Source organism: Mixophyes fleayi, chromosome 9 (assembly GCF_038048845.1).
Source record: "Mixophyes fleayi isolate aMixFle1 chromosome 9, aMixFle1.hap1, whole genome shotgun sequence".
Classification (NCBI taxonomy): Eukaryota; Metazoa; Chordata; class Amphibia; order Anura; family Limnodynastidae; genus Mixophyes; species Mixophyes fleayi.
Genome location: NC_134410.1, coordinates 113,395,891 through 113,401,612, shown reverse-complemented (window position 1 = coordinate 113,401,612; position 5,722 = coordinate 113,395,891).

Sequence of the window (5,722 nt, the reverse complement as noted above, 5' to 3'; positions counted from 1 at the left end):
CCTGAATAAAAGAACAATGAAAATCAAAGAGACATATCATTTAAGGGGTGGGGGATAATCAGGGATATACACAGGGAAAAAAGATGGGGGTGGACAGTGTCGGACTGGGGCATGAAGGGCCCACCGGGGGAATGTAGTGATAGGGGCCCACTACATTGGGGTGTGGCCAACTGTAAGAGTGGGTGTGGCCAGTCAAGGGGGTGTGGTCAGCCCATGGAGGGCAACTCACAACGTAAAGAACAAGGACACCTGGTAAATATATATATATATATATTCATAATAAGGTGCCATTAAGATGGGGTCTGCAGTATGTATATTGATTCCATTCCCCCATTTCCCTCAGGGCTTCTCTGCTCCTTTCTGGTGAAAAAAAAAATGACAGGCTGGCTGGTTTGGGAGGGCACTCACCTACCTGTGTGGAAAGCTCCAGCATCCTGCTCCTCTGGGCGGCCGTGATACCAGGAAGACGGCACACTCCTCCTCCCCTGCTGAAGTGAAAAACACACTACCGCGCAGATGCAGAGAGCCCAGACACGGCTCTCTACACCTGCGCGGTAGTGAGTTTGTGACGGAAATGGCCCCGCCGCCCAGAGCTGGATTAAGGCTTTGGGAGGGGGCCCCTAAAATCTAAAATTAAGAGCGTCTTCATTGGGTATAAGGCTGTAAACATTGACACATCCTGCATTACGACACCTATAGCCCGCTAGTACGACATTTACAGCTCTCCCAGAGGGCTCGCCTAGCTTGTCTGCACAAGAAAATTCATTACTTCCACAAACTAAAATACTTTACATTAAAACAATCATCAAAACCCCACATTAAAATGGGCATTGACACCACACATTAAAACCAGCAATGATTCCGCACATTAAAACTAACATAAAAAAAAATAAACATTGATAACATAGCACCAATTTTGACTATATATGTCTGTATGTGTGTAGCTAAGTTTGTATACCCTTATATAATGCAGCAACTATGTTAGAGGATCCTCTATTTTATTAATCAATAGTAAAGCAATTGTCGAAGCCTGCCACTTGTATTAAAGCTTTTAATTAAATCACACACACACATATATATATATATATATATATATATACACTAAATTCTCATTCAAGCTTTAATATAAGTGGCTGGCTTATGTGATTACTTTACTAATGAAACATTAATATCAATGTTCAGTGTATATTTATTGAGATATAGCTGATAACAAAAATAAACATATATTTAATAAGACCCTTCATAGCATGATTATTACTTGACTGCTTGATTAAATATGTCAAATGTAGCCACCTATAGCAGCAAGAAAATATATATATTCTCACTGCTATAGGTGACATATTTAATCAAGCAATAAACAATAAACATGCTATGCTGTGAAGGGCCTTCTTGATATTTATTTATATGTGATTGATTTGTTTTTAACTATATAAATATGTGTGCAGTGAAACTGACACTCACCTGCTCACTTTGTTGTTGCTTCCTGAAGCTGCTTCTGCTGCACATGCGCAGAAGCTCCAATTCGGACATTTTTGACAGTAGTACAGCAGCACCGCAGCTGCCGTATTACTGAAGAGATCCTCTGATGCAGGCGGCGGGGGGGTCCTCGGAGAGAGGGGGGACCAGGGCACATGCCCCCTATGCCCCCCACGACGATATCTGACCTCCGGTAAGCTCCGCCCCAACAGCGGAGGGGGCGGGGCTTAATCGCGCCCGGGCCTACCGGTGTCTAGCCCGGCTGGCCGGCAGGCCAGTCCGAGGCTGGGGGTGGAACAAGAAGAGGAAGGGAGAGAGGAGATACATGTGGGGGTCAGAGATGTATTAAAGTATCTTATAGTCCATAAAGTCTTTTTTATAAGTGTGACAAGATGGACCGCCTATGTCACCCTGTCTGTTGTTGCTGGGAACTGGCTGGGCTTACTTTGCCACCATCTCCTTTCCCTAATCCGAATACGCCCCTCCTGCCGCAGTGGGAGGAGCCTGTTGCCACCACTGGGCTCCTTTATGGCGCCCAGAACCACGTTCCTTCTGGGTAACTGTCACTGCTAGTGTACTCCCATGCTGTTACACTGGGCTGGTACCCATGACCGCTTACTATGGATCAGGGTGCTGTGGATAGATCCCCCTGGCCTATCACACTGGCCAGCTGCTGGGTAGCGGCAGACCGGTGGTGCTGGAGAGCTGGGTCCAACCTCAGAAACAGCCAGAGAACGGATTAGATTTAGGGTCTAATCTGCAGGTCACAGGATTACAGCAATATTGAAGAAGTTGTCAAGCAGGGTCTTGTAGCAACGAGTGATGTTTTATTTCGCTCATGTGCCCTGACAAGGACAGTTCCACTGATTAAAGGTATCAGTGGTCAGGTCAGATGGAACATAAGAATGATACATTTCAGTGTACAAGACAGTGCTTTTTATGCTGATTTGGATATAGGCTATTTTTAGAATCAGGATGCAATGTGTTTACACACACATGCATTTACATGCATTGCAAAGCTAACAATATTTAGGCTTATCTGTTATGTCTTAAAACTTTGCTGTGATATCCTGCATCTTACAGAGGACAGCAAGTCTAATTACATCTTCCTATGATCCTCGGAGAGAGGGGGGACCAGGGCACATGCCCCCTATGCCCCCCACGACGATATCTGACCTCCGGTAAGCTCCGCCCCAACAGCGGAGGGGGCGGGGCTTAATCGCACCCGGACCTACCGGTGTCTAGCCCGGCTGGCCGGCAGGCCAGTCCGAGGCTGGGGGTGGAACAAGAAGAGGAAGGGAGAGAGGAGATACATGTGGGGGTCAGAGATGTATTAAAGTATCTTATAGTCCATAAAGTCTTTTTTATAAGTGTGACAAGATGGACCGCCTATGTCACCCTGTCTGTTGTTGCTGGGAACTGGCTGGGCTTACTTTGCCACCATCTCCTTTCCCTAATCCGAATACGCCCCTCCTGCCGCAGTGGGAGGAGCCTGTTGCCACCACTGGGCTCCTTTATGGCGCCCAGAACCACGTTCCTTCTGGGTAACTGTCACTGCTAGTGTACTCCCATGCTGTTACACTGGGCTGGTACCCATGACCGCTTACTATGGATCAGGGTGCTGTGGATAGATCCCCCTGGCCTATCACACTGGCCAGCTGCTGGGTAGCGGCAGACCGGTGGTGCTGGAGAGCTGGGTCCAACCTCAGAAACAGCCAGAGAACGGATTAGATTTAGGGTCTAATCTGCAGGTCACAGGATTACAGCAATATTGAAGAAGTTGTCAAGCAGGGTCTTGTAGCAACGAGTGATGTTTTATTTCGCTCATGTGCCCTGACAAGGACAGTTCCACTGATTAAAGGTATCAGTGGTCAGGTCAGATGGAACATAAGAATGATACATTTCAGTGTACAAGACAGTGCTTTTTATGCTGATTTGGATATAGGCTATTTTTAGAATCAGGATGCAATGTTTTTACACAAACATGCATTTACATGCATTGCAAAGCTAACAATATTTACGCTTATCTGTGATGTCTTAAAACTTTGCTGTTATATCCTGCATCTTACAAGGCCAGCAAGTCTAATTACATCTTCCTATGACCCTCACACATCAAAAGGTCTAATTAGCATGAGTCCTTTCTTCCAAAAGTTGCATAATACACATTTGATCCAAAGAAAAGAATTCCCAGGAGATGTTGTAAACCCCAAACAAGACATTTCCTTACACCAAGATATAAAAAAGGCTTTCAAAACAAAGGCTTATTGTATCAGATATATACATCAGAAATAAGGTATTTCCTCTAGAAAGGTTAAACAGAAAAAAAAAAAATTCTCCCCCTGGTCTCAGAAATTAAAGATTTCCCTTACCAAAATATACACAAAATCAACAATAAGCGCATGTGCAATTATATAAATAAGCGCCCTGCGCTATTTCCTTTAAACATATTTCTACCATAAGTTATTTATAAGTAATTCAGTCACAATAAGGGTTCAGGAGGGTCGTGTAGAACTGACAACTGGCCTGTGGAAGGACAATGTGGTAGTCAAAGGTGCTCATTACATGTAATTCAGAGGTCATATAGATATACACCAAGGAGGACACATCCTTTATTGTAGTTACTATCTTCTGTAACTCTTTTTCTTTGTTACTTTCATGAAATATTATCCTAATTGTTTATTCTCCTTTGTATGTAAAGAAATCCATCTGGTGCCACCAATAAATGCTGGAAAGGACGATGACGACAGTGCGGGTGAGTAGCCCAAAAACTTCACTCTCTAGTCTTCTGTAACACTATTCTCCAAAACCATGACATAAGGAGGAAGAGCAACGATCTAGCTCTTTTTTGTGCAATCTATTTTTATTGAAACATTGAAAAAGAAAATAACAGTTTACAGAAAATCAGTGACTACTAAGATATTAAGAACAGTCAGATAATAATTTCAGATGATGAGCTCACAGGACAGTCAGACAGTTTAGACAGAACTCCCCTACATCTTACAAATCTAAATTTTTTAATACAAACTGCAAACTAACACATGAAAAAAAGAACAATGAAAATCAAAGAGACATATAATTTAAGGGGTGGGGAATATTCAGGGATATACACAGGGAACAAAGATGGGGGTGGTACAAGAAGGGGAAGAGAGAGGGGAGATACATGTGGGAGTCAGAGATGTATTAAAATATCTTATAGTCCATAAAGGTTTTTTTATAAGTGTGACAGGATGGATCGCCTATGTCACCCTGTCTGTTGTTGCTGGGTACCAGCTGGGCTTACTTTTCCACCGTCCCCTTTCCTTATTCCGAATATGCCCCTTCTGCCGCAGTGGAAGGAGCCTGTTGCCACCACTGGGCTCCTTTATGGCGCCCAGAACCACGTTCCTTCTGGGTAACTGTGACTGCTAGTGTACTCCCCATGCTGGTACACTTGGCATAGTACCCATGACCGCTTACTATGGATCAGGGTGCTGTGGATGGATCCCCCTGGCCTATCACACTGGCCAGCTGCTGGGTAGCGGCAGATCGGTGGTACTGGAGAGCTGGGTCCAACCTCCAAAACAGCCGGAGAATGCATTAGATGTAGGGTCTAATCTGCATGTCACAGGATTACATCAATATTGAAGAAGTTGTCAAGCAGGGTCTTGTAGCAGCGAGTGATGTTTTATTTCGCTCATGTGCCCTGACAAGGACAGTTCCACTGATTAAAGGTATCAGTGGTCAGGTGATATTGAACATCAGAATGACACATTTCAGTGTACAAGACAGTGCTTTTTATGCTGATTTGGATATAGGCTATTTTTAAAATCAGGATGCAATGTGTTTACACAAACATGCATTTATATGCATTGCAAAGCTAACAATATTTACACTTATCTGTGATGTCTTAAAACTTTGCTGTGATATCCTGCATCTTACAGGGGACAGCAAGTCTAATTACATCTTCCTATGACCCTCACACATCAAAAGGTCTAATTAGCATGAGATTAGCATGAGTCCTTTCTTCCAAAAGTTGCAGAATGCACATTTTATCCAAAGAAAAGAATTCCCCAGGGAAAGTTGTAAACCCCAAACAAGACATTTCCTTACAGCAAGATATAAAAAAGGCTTTCAAAACAAAGGCTTATTGTATCAGAAATATACATCAGAAATAAGGTATTTCCTCTAGAAAGGTTAAAACAGAAAAAAAAAAAAAAATTCTCCCCCTGGTCTCAGAAATTAAAGATTTCCCTTACCAAAGTATACA